The sequence below is a fragment of the Ctenopharyngodon idella genome, chromosome 8 (assembly GCF_019924925.1).
Source record: "Ctenopharyngodon idella isolate HZGC_01 chromosome 8, HZGC01, whole genome shotgun sequence".
In the NCBI taxonomy this organism is placed as follows: Eukaryota; Metazoa; Chordata; class Actinopteri; order Cypriniformes; family Xenocyprididae; genus Ctenopharyngodon; species Ctenopharyngodon idella.
The window spans coordinates 23,072,201-23,094,559 of NC_067227.1; the positions used below are offsets into that span (position 1 = coordinate 23,072,201).

Below are 22,359 nucleotides of genomic sequence, written 5' to 3' on the forward strand. Positions count from 1 at the left end.
TTAAAACGATCCTGCCCATAAATACATCTCACACTAGAGTAAAATTTCTACCAGCTGACACACATCACACAATGTATACAGCCAAGCCCTTGATAAGAATAAATGGGAAATGATGAGGAGAAGCGGGGTGGGATCGGGAAACAACATGAGCTCAACTTGAACCTGTGTCGCCCACATAAGCACCACGGCTCAATGTGTCAGAGCGCGATAAGGCCACATCTCTGGCCTGGAAATATATAATTTTAAACTCTCCGCTTTACTGCTACATTATTTACAACACCAACATGAAGACTTTTAGTGGAGAACTGAGAAGCATATTGCATTTGTCTCTTTCCTTCTTTCCCCCTCCTGCCTACTCTGTCTTTTTCCATATTAGGCCTGGACGCGCTCCAACGGAATGCTCTGTTTTTACTACAATCAGTCTGAGAAGAGCGCTTTGACTGCATTTCGTGTGCACATTAAGGATGAGAATGTTATTGATAAACATGGCTGATGAATGGCTTCATTATGGCAGATGAACTGAGCATCTTTGATCTGACGGAGGCTGATGGCAGGGCGGCTGTGATAGCATGAGGGAAACGGTGACCACTGGAGTGTCCTAAAAAAGCCAGGCCTACCAACTCAGCCGCTCTCGCTCTGTCAGCCGCGCACACACACACACACACACACACACACACACACACGCACAGCTGTATTTATGCAGTAATTGAATCATTTTGTTATTGCGGAGCTCAGGGAAATGTGTTTTTATTCCTGTCCGTTGCTCGGATACCATCTTTATTATGTCTTAAACAGAGAATGTGATTTTTTTTCTTTTGCACAAATCTTTTTCCAAGTAGAGACAGAGAGAGAGCGGGAATGAGGGAGGGAGTGGAGAAGTCCAAATGATGACAAAACTGGGGTGTTGCGGTCACACACACCCATACAAAGTGTTGCTATGGTCACTCTGCGTGTCACAAGCATGTGTCCCGAGGCTCAGCTTTTCCCAGACAGTTTTCCCAAAATTATGCGGTCAGGAGAATTGAAGATCATGATCCTGAAGAATTAGAAGATTTTCCAAGACACATCATTAGCAATAAAAATAACTGCCGGCTTTTAAAACTACTATTTTAGTAAAACCATATGTAGCGATCAATTAAATAACTCCGCTGTTTTCATACTTTGCTATGATACACCTTTCACCTTGTGCAGAGATCAGTGTGCCAAAGGAAAGAAAATGCCAGTGAGCCTTTAATTTTTGTAACACTGCAATTTACCCAGAATGCCCTCTGAGCATTAACAGCAGACATTCTCCCCCCCACCCTTCCTGCACTGTTGCCAAAAGCACTTTCTTTCTCTTTCTACTGACTGGCTGAGAAGTGGATCGTCTAGGATCTGGGTAATGGATTCAACTTCGACATTCTTTCAGAGACAACATAACAAAAAGAGTAGGCATGCTTCTGTTTGGGACACATTTACAATGAGATATTCTGGGTATTTCATTGTCCTGAATCCTTTCTAGACAAGTTTTACAGCAATAAAATATGCACTAAAAATGTCACCAAGCGTATATTTAAAAACTATGGACCTAGAGAGTAAATGGGATTTTTTTTTTTTTTTTTTGATAAAAATGTATAAGTGATAAAAATGTATAAGGAAAGTGTTTTTTGTTTTTGTTCTGGGGAACAAATAAGGATATGTTTAAAGGGTTAGTTCACCCAAAAATGAAAATTCTGTCATTAGTTACTCACCCTCATGTCGTTCCAATCCTGTAAGACTTTCGATCGTCTTCAGAACACAAATGAAGATCTTTTTGATGAAATCTGTGAGCTTTCTGTACTCTCCATTGACAGCCACGTGACTACCACTTTGATGCTTCAAAAAGTTCTTAGAGATCGTAAAACTAATCCATATGAATTGAGTGGTTTAGTCCAAATTTTCTGAAGAGACTCGATCGCTTTTTATGATGAACAGATTGAATGTAGGCTTTTATTCACATATAAACACTGATCAGCGAACATAAACAAAACCTTTTCCGGAAGCTCAAACATGCTGTGTAACACACAAGAATGAACCTCATTGGTTCTCGCATGTCAAGCAAATATGCTTGAGCTTCTGTTTACCACAACTGATGTGTGAGTCGATGAATGTTTACATGTGAATAAAAGCCTAAATTCAATCTGTTCATCATATAAAGTGATCGTGTCTCTTCAGAAAATTTGGACTAAACCTCTCAATTCATATAAATTAGTTTTACAATCTCTTTATGAACTTTATGAAGCGCCAAAGTGGTAGTTGTGTAAACTGTTGTGTAAAAATGAACAAAAGTCTTATAGGTTTGGAAGGACATGAGGGTGAGTAATTAATGACAACATTTTCATTTTTGAGTGAACTAACGCTTTAACAAAATGTCCAAACTGCTCTTTTGATGAAAGTGTTTTCAAACAATGGCTGTCAAGCAAGATTTCCATTGAATATGAAATATAATTTATTGAATGAATATTGACTATGTTCCTTGTGCTCCACAGAAAAAGTCACAGGCCACGTCCCAGTGTGCATACCATCCATCCTCAATAGTATGTGACATTAGTAATTTTCAATACTATTTAGGGCAGATAGGGTAGATATGCACATTGGAATGCCGGGATATGTTTAGAATAACACTTCTTATGAATTTTGGGTGATTTTTTTTTTTTGCAGTCCACTTAAATAGTCCTGTGGTGTATTTTTTAAATTACAATTAATAAAAAAAATCACAACTAATATAAGATCATATTAATTGCATGTATAATATAAAAAATATAAATATATAAAATACATTTAATAATAAAAATGTTTCAAATCGTTTTTTTGCTATCACTGCTTGACATTGTCCACTACCAAAATTGGTTTTAAGACTATGTTAGTCCACAACGTAAAGCTGAAAAAACATTGTTAAAATAAAAACTAAGCACTTTAACCATGAAAACAAGTTACATCTCTATAGTCCTTTGTGTGTCTTCCTTTCTAAACACTATTGGATTCATCTGAGAGCTTATCAAAGACACAGAACACTGCAGTAGGTTATTCCTCTGTGCCCAGTGGGCTGATGGGAGATGAGGTTCTGAATGCTGAGTGGATCAAAGTGGATGTTCTGTGACTCACACTGCCTCTTTCTTTTCCTCCCTCTCTTTTTCTCTTCTGCACAATTGCTGAGTCAGCCCTCAGCCATGCAGCATCATAATGGAGGGAGGGGGATGCTGGGTAACCAACCTCTCTCAGGAGGAAATTGGTGGACGAGCGTGGACAATGTGCTGCAGTGGTATTTAGGTTACGCTGTTTGCTCTATTTAATGTGACATTTTTATTTCTAGTAGGACTGTTAATTTAGAACAATTAATTAAAAATGTGACATAGCAAGATGCTAAAAACAGCAACATACAATGCAGTGGGCAAAGATGCCAGCCTGAATGTGAGCAACAATAAAAAAAATAAAAAGCTAATGCAAATGAAATGTAAGCACATGTCCTGTATGAATGACCAATGAGTCTTTGACACAGAGTATTGACAAACTCAGTTCATCTTAAGCCTGTCATACAGAATACAGTCCACAGGAAATCCACTCAATTATATGGAAATAAATGATATATTGGCTTCGAAAGTTATTCAATCAGCATATATATATATATATATATATATATATATATTATATACACAAGTGAACAACAAAAAAGTGATTAAAATGGTGACCAGAGATGGTATCCATTATATTAAGTTATAATAAAGAAATACTTCCCCTTTAATCAGGCTAATTGCATTTATGAGGAAAAAAGAACTACGGAAAGGTCATGATAACATGGGGCAAAAAGATGGTGGGAAATTTCATTTCATAAGCACAAAGGTCAATGGGAAAAACAAAAATGTATCTCCTCTAAAGCATTCTCCAAAAGACACAAGTGTCTTCCTATCATAGAATGATGCCACAGGGTTCATGTTCCCATGACAGCTAAAAGCACCTGTTTCATTAGCATCTGAAATGCCATGAACCTCCCATTGATGGAACAAGGAGAGGGTCTGTTTACTTAAGATTTGAAACAAAGACGGACCAGCATAATTATGCATGATTCAATCTATGCAACCATTAGTGTCTCACAACCAATAGATCTTCAAGTCTTTGTGTCTCCCAGGGCCGGTTCCTCATGTGTCTTAGGGGACTAAAGGGAGTGGGGGAAAGAAGAATGCAAGCTTTCAATTAAAAACATCATTTAAAACATGGGAAAATGTCATCTCTTTTAGTAAAACTGCCAAAAAGTTCATTGCTAGGCCTTTTCTATCCAGAAAGCAACCTGACTAACTTCAAATATCTTCTAGTGCCCTGATTTTGGCAAAGATTAGGGCTCATGAAACATGAAAGTATAACTGTGCGTGCAAAGAATTCAGTTGTATGGTATTTTCCACTCAGCAGTTGCTCGGTTCATTTGCAGAAGGGGTTGCCAGTTGTGAAAATGTCCCCAAGTTTCCTGGTTTCTAAATGACTGAGGACAAGATCACTGTGAACAAAGAAATCAAGCTCTGAGAGGTGTCAGACACCTTGCACCTTACCCACGCACACAAACAACAACCTTTGTGTGATGCTGTGCAAAAGGTCAACTATTTTCCCTGAAATTATTAAGCAATATTTCTTTTTCATTTCAGAGAGAAATCTCTCTGTATTTTTCCTTTTTTGGCCCTATTCATGAGCAGAATGAATTTCTATGTACGGTAAATCGTTTGTAAAACCATTCTCAAGTAAATTGCTGCTTTCAATTTATGTAAGAATGATTTTACGAATTATTTACACAGTTCTGCTTGTGTTTCATGCATGAGGCCCAATGCAGTTTCCACCTCTTCTTCTCTGATTAAAGTCAACATAAGATCAAAACTGATGCTATGTACCTTCTCAATGCACGTTCCTTATATAATTGTGAGTGATTCATCTGTGCTTGTTATAAAAAAGGGGAAAAAAATGTTTTCAACTGTTTCATCAAAATGTAATGACTTGCTCTTCACGAAATAACTTCCCTTTTGACATTACTTAGTCAGCGTTGAAAACTAGATAATGTTGACCAATACACAAATAGCTATTTAGAGACAGTTCCATTCAGGTCCATAACATCCAATCAATTAACATTGAATAAAAGCCCTGCTCTACATTTCTTCTCACTGAATATCCTCTTTCACTTGGAAATACACATCACATTATGGAAATAAAATGTACAGGAAGTTTATTTGTTGAACCTCTACTTGTATGGTTTATTTTCTCATTTCAACTTTTCTGGGAAATAAATATCCTCCCATTTTCACATGTAATCTATTGCTTAGCAGAGACGCACGTGAGTATAGCATTTCCTACTTTAACAAACGTCATTTGCAATGCTTTCAGCTTCTGTAATGAGACATAGGCCTATTTCCAAGTGAAACAGAACATTTATTGGAAAATAAACTAGGATGAGACTTGATTTTATCCATCGGATTTGACTAACTCATGAAAAGGGGCCTATGATAATATTATGCTAATATTTTTCACCATTCACACACTTGATTATGCCATCTGTAAAAGTCATTTCAGAGGCAGAGAAAAATCATCATGAAGATTAAAAAAACAAACAATTTTTCTTCAAAATAACATGAAGTGATGAATTATACACAATAAGACAGAAGTGAACAGGGTAAATTTGATTGATGACTTGTTAATCAGTCACTATTGTTGAAATGTTGTTAAATACCCCCTTCAAACAAATATGCCAGCAGTTATTAATAATCTACTTTGTCTTCCTGTCCACTGTATAGTCTGGTGAATACTGCTCATACCCTCGCTCCACCCATTCACGCTTTTAGAGGACGGGACAGCTGCAGCTTCGTCGTCTTAGCATACATGCTGACCGCAGTACCGCAAATACAAACAGCCCAGTGACTCCAAGCCCAAACACTCCCTAACAAACACACAGACCGCGGTCTGTTCTTACGCTGTTTGATCATTAGGGACTGCTAGAAAAGGCTGGGGCATAACCGTGCTCCTGGGAAACAGCTGTGCCTTCCCAGAATTGATTTGAGCAATGAATCACAAAGCCACTCAAAGCTCTTGTCTGAGTGTCAATCAATGCAACGTGTACTCTGTCACTTTCACTCTCTGTATGTCGCTCTCCCTTTTCTGATCTGCTGTCCAGTATTATTTTGAACTGCTGCTGGTTATTACCGTAAAGTCAATATGAAATGTTGTTTACAATCCATTTTACTTCTGTAAATATATTTTAAAATGTAGGGAAAGTTTTGGTTTTATCCATCAGGATTTTTTTGAGAAAACAACTTCACCCTAAAGACCATCTCATTGTATTCCACTGGCTTCAAACTTTTGTTATTTGATATTATTGGTGCAATCATTATTATATTACCATTTACCAATATTAAAGTACTGCAATAAATGTTATAAACGCAACAGTATAATTAAAACAATGCTCAAACTCTGGCAAAAGTAATACTTAAATGGTTTAGATTAGATTTATTATTTATTAGATTTATTTAAATATGCTCATCTTTGCGAGGTATGAATTTAGTTCAATTAATGCCAAATGTAATTGCTTTGCCATTTACAAATTAAAAATTGAATATTAAAGTGTTAAGGCCTGGTTTCACAGACAGGGCTTAGACTAAGCCAGGATTAGGCCTTAGTTCAATTAGGGTATTTATGTAGCTTTTATAAATGTACCCGAGAAAAAAAACAGTACTGGTGTGTATCCTGAGACAAAACAATGACTCTGACATATTTTAAGATCTGTCAGCACAAGTTTCTTTCAGTTAAAACAGCTCAAGCATGCATTTTAGTCTAGGACTAGCTTAAACTTTGTCTGTGAAACCAGGGGCAAATGTTTATGTGTTTGGAAATGTTAAACAAATATTAAAAATTTGAGATGTTTATATATATATATATTAACAAACTGTAGCTGTTTACACAGTCTGTTTTTAAAATATGTGCATTTCAGTTGTCTGATGAATTTCCATCACATTTTATTGAGTTAGTATTAAATAGCCAGCTTACAAAGGTCATGAGTCATGACCCTGAGATACTAGTCAATACTAACTCAATAAAATAAGATGGAAATTCATCAGACAACTAAAATGCATATATTTTAAAAACAGACTGTGTTAACAGCTACAGTTTGTTAATCAGCAGTCTGCTTGACCTAGATGACATCAGCTGAAAAGGAAAATGGTTTCATTTATTACATTTTGAAGAAAGATTACCAAAACAAACATATTTTTAATGGGAATTGCATGTAGTGATTAAAGGGTTAGTTCACTCAAAAATGAAAATAATGTCATTTATTACTCACCCTCATGTCGTTCTACACCCATAAGACCTTCGTTCATCTTCGGAACACAAATTAAGATATTCTGATTAAATCCGATGACTCAGTGAGGCCTGCATTCACAGCAATGGTACTTCCTCTCTCAAGATCCATAAAGGTACTTAAAACATATTTAAATCAGTTCATGTGAGTACAGTGGTTCAACTTTAATATTATAAAGTGAGGAGAATAAATTTTTTGCGCCAAAAAAAAACCAACAAAATAACGATTTTTTAAGAATATCTATTTCAAAACACTGCTTCATGAAGCTTCGGAGCTTTACGAATCGAATCAGTGATTCGGATCGCGTATCAAACCGCCAAACTGCTGAAATCACGTGACTTTGGTGCTCCGAATCACTGACTCGATTCGTAAAGCTCCAAGGTTCATGAAGCAGTGTTTTGAAATAGATATTGTTAAAAAATCATTATTTTGTTAAATATGTGTTTAGTACCTTTATGGATCTTGAGAGAGGAAGTACCATTGCTGGCAATGCAGGCCTCACTGAGCCATCAGATTTAATCAAAATATCTTAATTTGCGTTCCGAAGATGAACGAAGGTCTTACTGGTGTAGAACGACATGAGGGTGAGTAATAAATTACATTATTTTCATTTTTGGGTGAATAAACCCTTTAAGTGTGCACAATAAAAAAAAACTACTACAAAAACAAATAGAATCCATTTTAATTTCATGTTCTGGAGGGTTTATCAAAACCTTTAAACCTGTCTTAAAGCACAGCTCTCCAGGAGTCCCATTAGCCAAGTGTCTCAGACAGTTTGAGCAGTGATTCCAGCATCAAGAGTTTTCCAGACTCATAGGGAAATTAGAGCAACAAGCTGTCTGGAAAATGCAATGCACCCACTCCACTTGAGCTATGACCTTTGCATGCCAGAACAATAGGCATCCATTATAGAGGATTAGAGAGAATAGCTGGGTCAACCAAACTACAGACCCAATCTTTGCATGAATCTGAATGTCACTTGCTCTCTTTCTCTCTCCCTCAGCAGACGGGTCCCCACTAAGACTAGCTTAAACTCGGCTCTTGCCTCCATTCACTCTAAATAGCCAGTTTACAAAGTCATGACCCTGAGATACTAGTCTGACATACATGAGAGCATCAAGCTGCTTTTGCTTAACAAATCCACTACAACAACCAACATCAAACATGCATCCGGTGTTTTAGATTAAACTGATTAGATTGCTATGAAATAGAGCAGACTTTTTCTGGGTTTAGCATAACTTTGATTACAGGTTCAAAGATTAAGTAAGAATGCATTGTGCCAGTTGAGAGTGCCATTTTTTGCACATGATGTCTGCGATGATTCACTATCGGCCAATTCACTAAATCATTTATGCAAATCAGGTAACGGCGCCAAAATCTGTAGAGCATCGCTGCACCACTGTGATTCAGATACCTGAATCAGCTCTTTAAAATGCCGTAAGTGTGCTTGTCTACACCAGCCATCTGGATATATGCCCAGTTACAACGCTCTTCTCCATCCGTTGATCATCATTTGATGAATAACTGCAGCCATGATCAATAGAAAATAGATACAAACATCTCTTTTAAGTCAAATTGTGTTTCTGTTTTCCACAGGAGGTAACAGAAAGACACTGAATGCATTATTTACATATTTTCATTATTTGCCTACAATTACATTTACATATATGCTTTTGGATGACACTTTTATCCAAATAAACACCTTCAAAGCACACAGTTTACAGTTTGTATGTTCTCAAGGCAGATAAACAAATAGATATCTTTGAACTAAATTTGTTTTAAATATATACTTCTTTATATTTGATATATGTATAGAGTACGGTAAAAAAAAAAAATAATAATAATTTTTTCCCAGAATTCAATAAATTCCACTTCCTTTAATTCCAATAAAATTCCAATTCAACTTCCTGTAGATGTGGTCAAAAAAAAAAAAAAAAAAAAAATTCAAATTCCAACTCATAAATCAAACAGAATCCTATTCATCAAACCTTTGCAACCTAGTTAAACAGAGTTGTGGGTGGTTAGTTTTGGGTGGTTTTTACACAGAAATGGTGCAAACAAAGAGAACCGAGAGATGAAGCGAGCATTACCAGGGATGTTTCTAAAAAAGCATGGGGCCTGGGACAATTTTTTTTCATAGGGTCCCACGACAATGCCCGCAGTTAAACCATGAAGAAGACAACTCTGCTACCATGTGACGTCTGCAAACAATGACACATTTACCTCAGCTAACCTCAGATTATTACCCGTCCTGCCCTCACACGCGCACACACAGTTAGCACAGTAGTGCACTTAGTCCTCTACATCTCTACAAACAGCCAAGCCACACCTCTCAGTTCAAGTGCATTACTACTGAACTGGATGCCCACCTGGTAAAAGGTTAAGTACAGCCAATCACAGAGCTTCGGTCTGAAGTGCTTATACGTATTCAATCAGGTTGATAGTGGTGTAAAGCCTAGACACAGCGCTCAGTGACAGCTATGCAACCTTAATCCCACAGTTTAAAAACACAGGAGAATGACAGTGTATTTGGAATCCAGCTGTTTCGCTCCTCTGATCAACACACACAGAAAGCTTTCACTGTCCTCTCTTCCGTAATGTTGACAATAATGGCCAGTGGGTGTGCATTAAAAAAGGTAGGGATGCACGATATAGATTTTGTCTATTCATTTCTGCATATATACATATATATATATATATATATATATATATATATATATATATATATATATCGGCTTACCATCATTAGCAAGTTTACTATCAGCGTATCCCCAATAGAGTAAATGCTGCAAAGTTTCTTATGTGTAGATGCAAATTTTCAAACACAGTGAATGGAAAAGAACAGTACTATTTCTCCAGTAATATCCAACTGACTGAAAATACTCTGTTCAACTGATAGCTTTTATAATGTTAAAGTGTTAAAGTTATCTGTTTTAGATTTGAGTTTTCATTCTATAAGAATTCTTATGGATTCAAAAAAGAATAAACAGAGCAATTCCAAGAGGGTCCTCACACCATCGGTGCTAAGGCCCTAATAAAAAAAAGGGCATAATATTTTAATTCAATGAAAAATATGCTTTAGTGAAGATGATTTTATAATTTTTCATACCAATATACTTAAGGTGAGATATTCTGAAAAAGATAGACCAGTTCTATAACATGTACACTACAATCCCTGTCCAAAATCAAATATTCACATTTCAAATAAAAGCCCCAGATCTACAGGCAAACCTGCTGAATTTACATTTTTCAAATCATAAAAAAACAGAACAATAGAAAAACAATAGCTCAGCATTTACAAGCTATATTAATAATGGATGAGTATAAGACAACCAAGCATAAGCACATGGAGCTTAGAGAAACTCAAACGCTTCAGTGGGCATTATGTGCAGAAATACAAAAACATTTCAGATCTGAAAAGTAGAAACAACATACTTGTTTGTAATTTAATACATTGACCCTTTTCTAAGTCCCAGCTTAAAGGGATAGTTCACCCAAAAATGAAAATTTGCTTAATTTATTTACCCTCAGGCCATCCAAGATGTTGATGAATTTTTCTTCAGTAGAAGATTTTTAGCTGAAACCATGGTCCTTGGTGATATATATTATGCAAGTCAATGGCTACAGTCATTTTGAAAACATATACAGGCAAAACAAAAGTAATACCCATGGCTCCTGATGATACATTGAGGTCTTATGAAGCGAAATGATCGGTCTGTGCAAGAAACCATGGTGCCTGTATATGTTTGTTTGTTTTGGTTTTTTTGGACTTCCAAAGTGACGGTAGCCGTTGACATTATAAGAATCACGAAGGACCACAGTTTCAGCTAAAAATCTTCTTACCTGTTTTACTGAAGAAAAAAACACCTTGGATGGCCTGAGGATGATTAACAGCAAATTTTCATTTTTGGGTGAACTCTCTTTTAAAACATTACTGGTCACATTATCAGATAAGCTTTTGTTATTTTCTAGGCTTTAAACCAAATCTTTTACAGAAATTACCCTAAAACATGGAAAAGAATAATATACCTTACATTTTTACCATGAGTACATTTTACTGGAAGAGTAATTCTTATGGCACATTCTGGCTTGTCTAAAGTAACTAAAGGAGGCAGAGCGTAGTGAAAGTTTAATTGGCCAAACAAGATGCACCCCAATATATGGCCTTGTCAGAATCACTAATGATGGAAAAAGCCACCAAATTAAAGGGAAACAGGTGTTTTGACTTATACCAAATCAGAGCAGTTAATTACGAAATGATGACAGAGGTGGGGAAAACTGTGATCGAGTGCCTTCAAGTTGGTCTGCAGGGTCTTGGATGCTGGCTGACCAAAACAGAGCAATACTCGTTGCCTGTCTCTCTGTGGGTTTAATTACATTAGCCCTGTAATTGAATTTAGCAGAGGCTTCGGCTCATTCTCTGACAGCACGGTTCTAATCCTGGGAAAATGAACTGGGTCTTCCCTCACCCTCTGAATCTATGAATCTTTTGGTCTCAATGTGCCATGGGAGAAGATCAGATCTGAATATCCCAAATCAAATTAAATCTACTTCCAAGCGGTATGAATAATTTATCAGCCCAAAAAGGGCCAGTTACAGATCATTTCAATTATTTAAGAGTTAGAACTAAATTTCAGGCTAGTTAACTCTCATTCAGCCTAGTTTGGTTCCTCCGGTAGGGGTGAACAGGTTAAACGTGTGTCTTTTCACTTCATGTCCTCACAAAGGAAATCCAATAAGGAGTAGATTTGTCTGATAGACAACAGGCACATCTCAAACAAGCCTTCAGTCAGAGCCTGAGACCATTAATTGTTGTTGATAACCTCTTCCAATTAATTCAGCTACCCGCACTATTGTATACATTCACCGCACAATCAAGATAGTCAGCTTGCTTGTTTCGGTCAAATACATGCTAATTTCAATGTCTATAAAACACTTATGCTTCAAAAAGTTATTCATATATGTAAATATGCACTACTTCAACAAAAAGACAAGGCGATTTAGCTGTTGTGGAAAAAGCTAATGAAGAATACCAGTCACAGCAGCCAGTGTTCTCCCGCTCAACTCAGAAACTCTGGCCTCAAAATTAACTCAGAGTTTCCCAGTAGTAAACAAGACTCATGTCCAACTTCCGACTAGGAAACTTGTATTTATGATAATTCCGATAGCACACGGAAGCAGCATACTTTGCTTACTTTGTTCTCACTTTGCCTTCGCTGAAAACAGCCATCTTCACTCACAGAAAAATATGAGTTTACTCTGTCTCCAGTTTGCGAAAAAGTGCCACTAGCAAACATAGTACAACGGTCCCGCTTTTTGCAAATGCTCTATTCATTGCCATTAAAATGTGGCCATTAGTCACAATACATTCCAATCATTTTTTCTCACTTTAGAATTTAGGCAGTTTAACCTGGTTATGCCATTACATCACCACAGATATCTACATGGTAGTTGAACAGAACTTTCTGATTTCATTTTACTGAGAAATGAGAGAATGTTTACAAAATGACTATTCTGGGGAAATGCCAGTGACATTATTCAGCAATTTGGTAATTCAGAACAACAACAAGCAAAAGTTAATATTTAATTTATCTCTGCATTCAGAAATTGCTTTGCAAGCTTTACTACACTGTCAATGTGAATTCCGGTGAATTATCTAAGGACCAAAATGCACCAATAGGAAAAGTTCTACACATTTTTATTTGCATTTCATTTCAACATTCCACATAAAACATACAGAACCTATCAATATTTCACCTTATGTGTGGCTTGATATTTGGCAGAAACCAGTGCTGTGCAGATGAATTCTGAAAGAGGTAAACTTTGTCCTCAGCGCTACTGAATTTGAGACTTGTCAGTTCTCTCTCAGGAGCAAGGCGAGAATAATTTCTGAAACATGCAGAAACTCTTTGACTTGGGTTCTGAGAGTGCATGAACTCTTGAAGTCAGTGTTTCCCCCCAGCAACAAAAAGCGAGAGGATGCCAAAACCTGCCTGACCCTTTTCTGACCTTGCACCACTAAAAAAACCAAAAAGGTGCTATGAATGTAGTAAAGTGCTTTCTCTCCCATATTCTCTATAAGCTTCTCTCACCCAGGCTTTCTTTCTCTCTCCCTCACTCTCCTCACGGTTACATTCAATTACATAACAAGCTAGCCTGCTAATCTCCATAATCCGAGTCATGCCACAACAGGGCCCCGTACAGAGCTCAAGAACAAAGCCTGCACTAAAAAATTTTCTCTGTGTTGGTCAAGGACTGGTGAATAATGCTTCCTAGAAGCTGAACAAAATGTCATTTCCACACTCAGACCAGGTCTTTAAAATATTTTAAAATTACTTTATTACTTTAAAATATCTACTTAAAATTGTCAAGACCTCATAAAATGGCTTTTAGTCAATGTGTGTTAGCTTCAGATATTCTCTAATCAAATATATTATATATTATATTAGATATATTAAAATAACAATGTCTTTCCCCCAATACTATTTGCAACCAATTTTGAAAATCATGTTCATGGCTGTTACATAACTAATTAACGGACATATTTAATTAAATGATCATTAATAATATATTTAATGAAATCATATTTTATGATATTTAATAAAATAATATTTATTGACATTTATTTAAATATATAACACAAGTATAATTATTTAATTATATTTAATAGTTCTATTTATTAATTAATTAATTAAACAAGAAGTAAGCTTGTCAATATGTCTTGCCCAAACTTCCTGTTTCATTAGAAAACATACAACAAATAATTGAGTTCATCAAGCTCAAAAACCTTGAACTTTCATTTATTTAAAAAAAAAAAGGTTTAATAAATCATTTACTTTGCAATGGCTTTTTATTCACTGATTGTTGTGTCAACCAATAAAAATAATAACAATAAACCTGGCATTGTATACTATGAATATTGTTGCCTCTGTGACAATTTGTTGCTCTTTGTAAGTCACTTTGGATAAAAGCGTCTACACAAAAAAATACATAAATATAATGTAAATGATACGGCGCTCAGCTCTTCAAGAAATTTAGCTATGGCAGTCTACAAAAAAAACTGCTCATAACCATTTTTTAAAAGCAAATGATTAATAAACCAACTAATTAAGCATTATCACTGAACTGGCACGTTGATCAGGGCACGAGCTGCCATGTAGCAAGCCAGAGTCATATTAGGTCATAGCCAAGTGTTGACGTGTCTTCTTGCTTTCCCAGCACTGCTCTGTTTGGCTCCGATCCTAATTCATAGAGATATCTGTCTAGGCCTGTAGTGTGCAAACACACACACACACACCCACACCCACACACACACACACACACATATATATATATATATCTGAGGCCTATAGCTTGTCTCCACTTTTAGCTTTGACACCTTTGATTCTTTTTTATCTGTTATATGTGTGAGTCAGGAATAAAACACACATGCACAGAGACACCTCACACCTGAGAAAGAGGACAAAGAGCACGTCAGTATGGACTTCAACATCTGAGATGAATGAATGTACTATGTTCTCTCACAGAGGCGGTGAGATTAACTAAAAATGATCAAAACGATAACAAAGTGGGAACTTCAGGGCATTTGAAAGGATATCATCAGATTTGACTGGATAAAAAAAATCATCAACATGCCTGTACTCATATATCCTAGGTGGGGCCTAATGAATATTGACATATTATCATTACAATTTTTCTGAACATACACTACTGAAAATATCTTTTTGGCTATGCCATCAAGCCTTAATTGCTGGTCAGAACTTCTGCCCTTCGTCCTGCACACCATTAATACAAAAGCTTTCTTTCTCCTTTGTCCTTCCTCGAAATGATCCCATGCAGCTACATTCTTTTCTCCAACGCAGCCCTCAGATTGTGATGAAGTGTTGCTCTGGTGCGTTTTAAAGCAGCTCCTGCCCTTTATCAAAATAACAAATTGATGTCACTGCGTCCCAAAGTGCAAGAGTGGGAAATAATTTACCTATGATTTGACTTTAATATTTCTTTGTTGGAGAAGCACAAAGATTTTAACTCATATCTGGGCTGCGTGCCTAGAACATGATTTTGGGTCCAGAGAGAGTGATAGAGAGAGAGTTTCCAATGTTGCCAATGCCACAAAGTCCAGTGGGCTTTTCATACAACTTTCCCCATCTATCCGTCTCTCTTTGTCTTGTTTCTGGACACCAGGAGCCTTTCTCAGTGATGACAGCTATTTATGAAGTTATACAGTGTAATTCACCACATACACGTCCAAAAAAGCTCTTGGCGATACTTTACTTTCACGCAAGAATCACAAACAGATTCTCATGTTTTGTCACTCAGACACAATGAGAAACGTTATCTCACGAAATCAGAACTGACGAGTTTTCAGCGCTGAGATAAGGCAAAGGTGGTTTAACACGAGAGTGTAATTGAAAACGCAAGAATGCCACAAGTTTTATTCTATTTCAAGTTCCTGCAAAACAAAATTAAATGCATCACCACAGGTCATTATTCAATCGCATGTCAGAGAAACAATGAACAATGCGTCAGAACCCCAGCGGCATACCTTACGGATTCTGTTTGCATGGCTTTCTTAATATATCAGGATCTGGATCCTCCTTTTTCCCGAAGAAGGTGTCTTAACCTGCAGCTCAGAGTGAGTGGGCGGACGCATGAATCACAGCTGTCAATAAGAGAGACAGAGCATACGTGCACGTGCAGTGATAAACATTCTCATTATTGTCTTGGCTGAGAACTTGAAAGCCCATCAGGGAGGATATATCAACTCCCTGTAAAATAACACAACAGATTCTGTCATCTAACGCCCCCTCAACCCACACACACATATTAATTAACTACTGAGCTATATGCTCAATCTGTAAAGATAGCACTCCTCTATCAGAATGAAATTGTTCTGATTTTAGAGATCTCCATGCTAGGAAAGGAACGAGATCTAAAAGCCCAGCTCTACTCAAGGCCACAGGGATCCTGGTCTTTGCATTCAATGCACAAAAAAACAAGTCGCTTATCTTGCAGTATTGGAGAGTCTCCATTACAGCACAAGATCTGTGGCATCTTCCTCCAGCTGCGGTTCAGTCACACACACTTATACACAGTGGAAGAGGGTGAAAGCTTGCTCAACAAACCTTTCAAACCATTTGCAACACAGAAGATCCTCTTGATGGATTATGGTATATGAGGAATGTGTCCAGTGATATGCGTCTTTGTGCTTCCATTCAACATGCGGCTAAAGTTCTGGAACATGAGGCATTATATTCAGTAATATTTACTCCCCTGTATCAAGACTTGCAATAAAAATGGGTAAATGTGGGAAAGTAAAAGAAAAACATTTCTTTAAGGGCACTTAAATTAATGATGCTCAATAACTCTGTTCTCGACCATTAAAAGCATTTTTCTGGATATATGTCTGCAAATATTTCTGCACCAGAAAATGCAGAAAAAAACATACATTTGTCCTACAATAAATGCAGTGTCATATCACCCATAGGCCAGCTGAAACAAAGGCACAGAGCTCTTAATGGCAATTTTGCATAAGTGACAGCAAGTCTATCCATTCACAATTTATTGCCTTGCATCGTCACAAACAAGGGAATCGTATCGTGTAGCGTTCTAACAGTGGCTCTGGAGAGCAGCGGATAAGTGTAATTCACACACAGTGAGCTGCCTGCAGCACTGGTGCAAGCAGGCAAGAAAGAGACAGCCAAAAAAAATCCTTCCGCATCTGTTCAGACTCAAAAAACAGAGTATGTTAAAGCACAATTTTTCATTTAAAAAAAAAAAATGCAATAATTGCAAAGAATGCTAATCTAATTATGGGTAAAACAACATTGCAGTATTTTGTATCGCCAATTTAAAAAAATTCAAATATAATTTTTATAAATTAAATATATATTAAACTTTGCATAAGTGACAGCAAGTATATCCATTCACAATTTATTTTCTTGCATCGTCACAAACAAGGGAATCGTATCGTGTAACGTTCCAATTATATTCATATATCATTTTATATTTTATATAGCATTTGTCTGGATATATGTCTGCAAATATTTCTGTTATGTACATTTATGTCAAATGTCAAAACATTTTTATACACCATATAAAAATTATATATGAATATAATTTTAAATATATATTTTTCATTTATAGGATATATACAGTCAGACCAAAAATTATTCAGACATTTTTTATATTTTTTATATATTTTTACTAGTGGGTGCAGGGCTCTATAGTTCACAAGTGTAAGTGAGGATAGCAAAATAAAGTAAACTGCGACATATTATACCCAAAAATTCTTCATACAGTGGACTACCAGTAAAATTGATAAAAAATTTGGAACCAAAAATTATTCAGACACTTTGACCTGACCATGTTTTGCTTAAGTGTTATCTGACATAATTAAGATTATTTTTTTCTGACACAGTTTAACTCTGAGATCTTGTCATATTTTATTAACATTTTTTTAAACTATAGGGAATAAACTGTTTTATTGAATGAAATGTTCAAGGTGTCTGAATAAATTTTGGTTTGAATGTATATATTTTTTAAATGTATAATATAAATGAAAGAATACATGTATGTAATATTATTTTTTCATATATAATATAATTGAAAATATTTGTTTCAGAGCAAACTACTCTGCACAGAACAGATGACTTTAATCTACAATCCAAATAGAACGTACAACGCAAAGTATTCCTGAATAATGGGATATTCAGACATAACCAAAGAATGTAATCAAGTGTCAGGCTTGTGGCAAAAATCAAATCCGGTGAACAAATGTGTGACTGGAAAAGCACAGGCACAGTAGTGGAGAAGCAGAGGTAGATTTAGAGATCTTTTAAATAAACAGCCCGCTGCACCCTGCCACGCCAGCACTGCTCTTCTTGATCGCCTTCCAGTTGGAAACATTTCTTAAAGCCTTCCCAGCAGAGCCGACTCTGCCAAGAGCGGAGGTTCTTCTCAAAATGACCTACTACTGTGACTCCAAACCCTAGGGCAGAAGACAAAACTCTCTCCCTGCTGGAGACAAAGCAGTGGATCTGCCAGCATCTGAGCCCATAACATACATAAAATATAAAATATAGATTTAAACATCTGCAGAGGTCAAAAAAAAAAATGTTTTCTTGTCAGGTAACAACAGCATTCTGACTGACTCGACCATGAATTATAAGATCTCCTCCAACACAGAGGTACTTGCGAAGCGGAATAAAGCATAGTTTGTCTTAGCACGGTTGATTAAGCTATTCCAGAAGTCTGAGCTGTTTTTTGTAAGGCTCATTTAAAAAACGAGACTCCAGAGGGTGATTCAGGCACTCGTTGGACCACATCTCATCTAGAAAACAACAAAAATAAACTTCTCTTCTGCTGTAATATACTGGCATGGATGAGGGAACGAGGCTGCGGGCTCAGGTGGAATCCAAACACATCTTCATAAAGTAAATATTTAGGGTTGCTCACCATTCTCCCCGCAGAGGAACCTGGGTGTGATATGAAACGCAGCCAACCTTCCACAGACATCTCCAGCTCTGGCCACATGAAGTCCTCTACTCATGCCAAGAGCTCGGGCCTTTATAACTGAGGCTACTCTTTGTGCCCGACTCCCCTCCTCTCCTCTCCCCTCCCCTAAAAATCTCCTCGATGTCCTCTAATGAATATCAGCCACTAGGATCAACACATGAAAGCTAATGCTCCACTTAAGATTCTGACCCTTTTTTCCAAAACACTCCCTGACACGAATAAGCAGCCGAATGTCTAAAAAAGTTGAGATAAATGCAGGCCGGATGGCAAGCGAGGAAGAGCGGGTGATCAAAACAGCTTAATTAATCTGTTAACGGGCACATTGGGAGCTGCCGCGCTGGGACGCGACCATGACTGTGCCACTCAGGGCTGTCAGACGAAAGTGGGGCATGCATTTCTGAGCCGAGCGAAAGAGCAAACACTCTCCTGACGAAAAAAACCCTCAGGCAGGCAGGCGCACACACACACGGACTGAGAGAGGACCAGTGGATTACACCGCGGGGGTGTTCTGGGGCATTTGAGAGCCCAAAAGTGACACTTCAAACACAAAGTGCCCGACCATGGAGAGGGGTGGAGAACATTTCAGTGCTCATTACATCAGATCCTAGTTAGACTGGCTTCCTACGCACATATAACTAGAAACAATGAGCAAAACGTGTATGCTGATATGAGTTGTGAAATTAAATAATAAAAATAGTATAAAATAAGTAATAGAGAACAAAACGTTTATACGACTGAGTCATTTCAAGCCCAAATGGAAGAAAAAGGCTCTCCGTTCTAGAATATTTTGCACCGAAATATGAAAACTAAAATGCAACGCAGAACAAGTCTCATTATCAGAACAATTTCAGAGGTTGTAGTATTTTGTCGGTCAGCGCAGTCGAGTGAGAGTGTCTCAGAAAGGCTCGATGCTTGGATCGGCCCTCCTCTCCTTTCCCGGGGGGGACTAATTGCGGCTCTAACGGAATGAATCGATGAGGAATGGGGGCAGGACAGCATGTTGCCAGCTCAGGGGAATAGAGCCTCTCAGATCTCCCGCTGATACTACTCTACACTGTTGGCAAATATGCTCCAAACTGGGTCTGTCCAAACTAAATACATTTGATCAGTGTGTATCTGGATTAATAATAATAATAAAAAAATTGGCTCAACACTCTTGTTTTGGTCCTTTCCATTAGCATTTACTTCATGCATTAGCATCTACATTAGCATTTACTTAGGTCACAATGACCTAAAATACGAATATAAAATAATGCAAAAGAAAAAAAGAATGTAAAAACGTACTAATAATTATGTACATATGTATGTATAGCTATGTGTATATATATATATATATATATATATATATATATATATATATATATATATATATATACACACACACACATACATATGAGATCTCGAATCGGAAAAGTAAAACCAAACTAAAAGTACACGTCAAACATCTATGTCAAAAATTTTTATTTTTTCACCAGCTCTAAAGTTTGAGGTGGTTGGTGCTCACTGCAGACAGAGTTGTTGTAATGACAGCATACGGAACAGGTTCGGAGCTTAAATATTATTTAGTGAAGTGTCTGTGTGCAGCGAAGCTCTGAGCGAAAGGCCCCTCCGGCTGCCAGCGGGACTGCGGTGGAGTCTGGCACACGCCTCTGTCCCTCTCGCTCTCCCTCTCTCTCAGCCCAACACACTCACTCAGACTACGGCCAGAACCTCTGTGCATGCTGCGCGTCTCCCTCGAACGCTGCAGGCTGCTACATTACATTATCCTATCAGCAACAACAAAGAGGTAGTAGACATGTCGAGCGGTTATAGAGAAAACCAAGGCCTCCACACTGCTGGCTCACAGTACAACTTTCACAAACCAGATCTGTAATGCAGCAGAGATTATTCCATTCCTAAATATTTATTGCAACCTGCAGATCGAATGTGTTTTGTAAGTGTTCAGGTAGAGCAAACTATTTTTTAACAAGTTTTACAGCTGTGCATGAAAGTTTATAATTCACTAAAACTATATTTGGTAAAGTTACACAACTGCTAAAGTGGACTATGGTTACCACATGATTCGACAGAATGTAAGGTTTAGTAGTCCAAAACACTGAAACAAGCGTCTGTCATATAGAATCAAAAAACACAGTGAGCACTGAAACATAACCCCATCTAATTTATTTAATAAAAAATTCAAGCACTGGAGGGTGAGGCGTGTAATTGTACTGTTACCTGTTTCAACACATTCACTAAGAGCTGAAAAGTACAATGCATATTTGTTGTACTTAAAAGCCCAAATTCCAATTAAGGTTTCCCAAGCAGTTATTAAAATAAAGTTTGATATGAACCACGGACTTAATTATACCACAAGATAAACTGTAAACAAAAAGTTTGACCTTTATAAATGTCACTGCTATTTACATATTTTCAGTGTCAAATCGACAGGTTTAATGGACTGTCATTAAGTCTGTCAGTAAGTATGGGCGTTTTTCGAATCAAGCATATGGAACGACTTTCTTACCGAGCAGAGAACTTTTTTTAAACATTTTTCTCCTCACGAAATCTTTTTCTCATCTACGACGGCTAAACTGCAACAAAGTTTAAGCTGGACTACTTTTACATCTTAACTATTATTATTATTATGTACGTTTCTAAGTGAAAAGGAGGACAATGGCTAAAAACAATCTGAAATTTAAAACAAACCAAAGCAAAATTATTCACTATTGATGCAACTTTCTCATCAAAGCCAAGGTCAAAGCAATCATCAGCCATCTAAAGTCCTAGTGACTCGTGTCAATATACAGTAAGGCAATCTGAGACAGTAAAGTGACCTTAAAAACCCTCTGTCTCAATTCAGACTGCTGACAAAAATACTTTTAAAATACTATCACATTTGCTTAAAGCCTGAGCACTATGACACTGCTAAACTATTTTCCGATTAATTCAGTTATGAGCAGTATAGGATTCAAGTAAATTACAGAAAAAGGGCCGATGTCTGGCAATCCAATGTTATTCTTTCCAGAATGCTTCAGTTTTTCTCTCTTTTTAAGTGAATGGCTGTGTAAAATCAAGGAGACTAAAAAATACTTCAATAACCACTTTTTGCTATATCCTATTAACTGCAAACTTAAAAAGCACACAAGACAAGAGCTGAAACCACAGTAATGAAGACATATTTGTATAGATATACTAAATCTCTCTCTGTAAGTCTATATATTTTGTAACCAATGAATCCATCAAAGTTTTAATACGTTTGACAGAGAATATATACATTAATACACTGTCCTCTTATGGCGCTACGCAAGAACTGAAATAATCCTGGTGAACATACGAGCACATTTAGGCTAATTTTATACATTTTAATCCAATCTAGATAAAAATCCACAATAGTAAACTTTATTATATACTCTATCATATATAAATACATACCCAAATGTTTAACTGTAATAAAAGTTTTATTTTATCTTAACTATGACCATGTAGGCTAACTTTCCCCTCTAGTTTATGATTAA

General features: G+C 36.8%; 1 protein-coding gene across 6 annotated transcripts in view; it reads right to left on the minus strand.

Annotated features, from left to right (window-relative positions):
* nfic (nuclear factor I/C) overlaps positions 1-22,359 on the minus strand; it is a 128,486-nt gene that overhangs the window by 82,661 nt on the left and 23,466 nt on the right. The window lies entirely within an intron of this gene.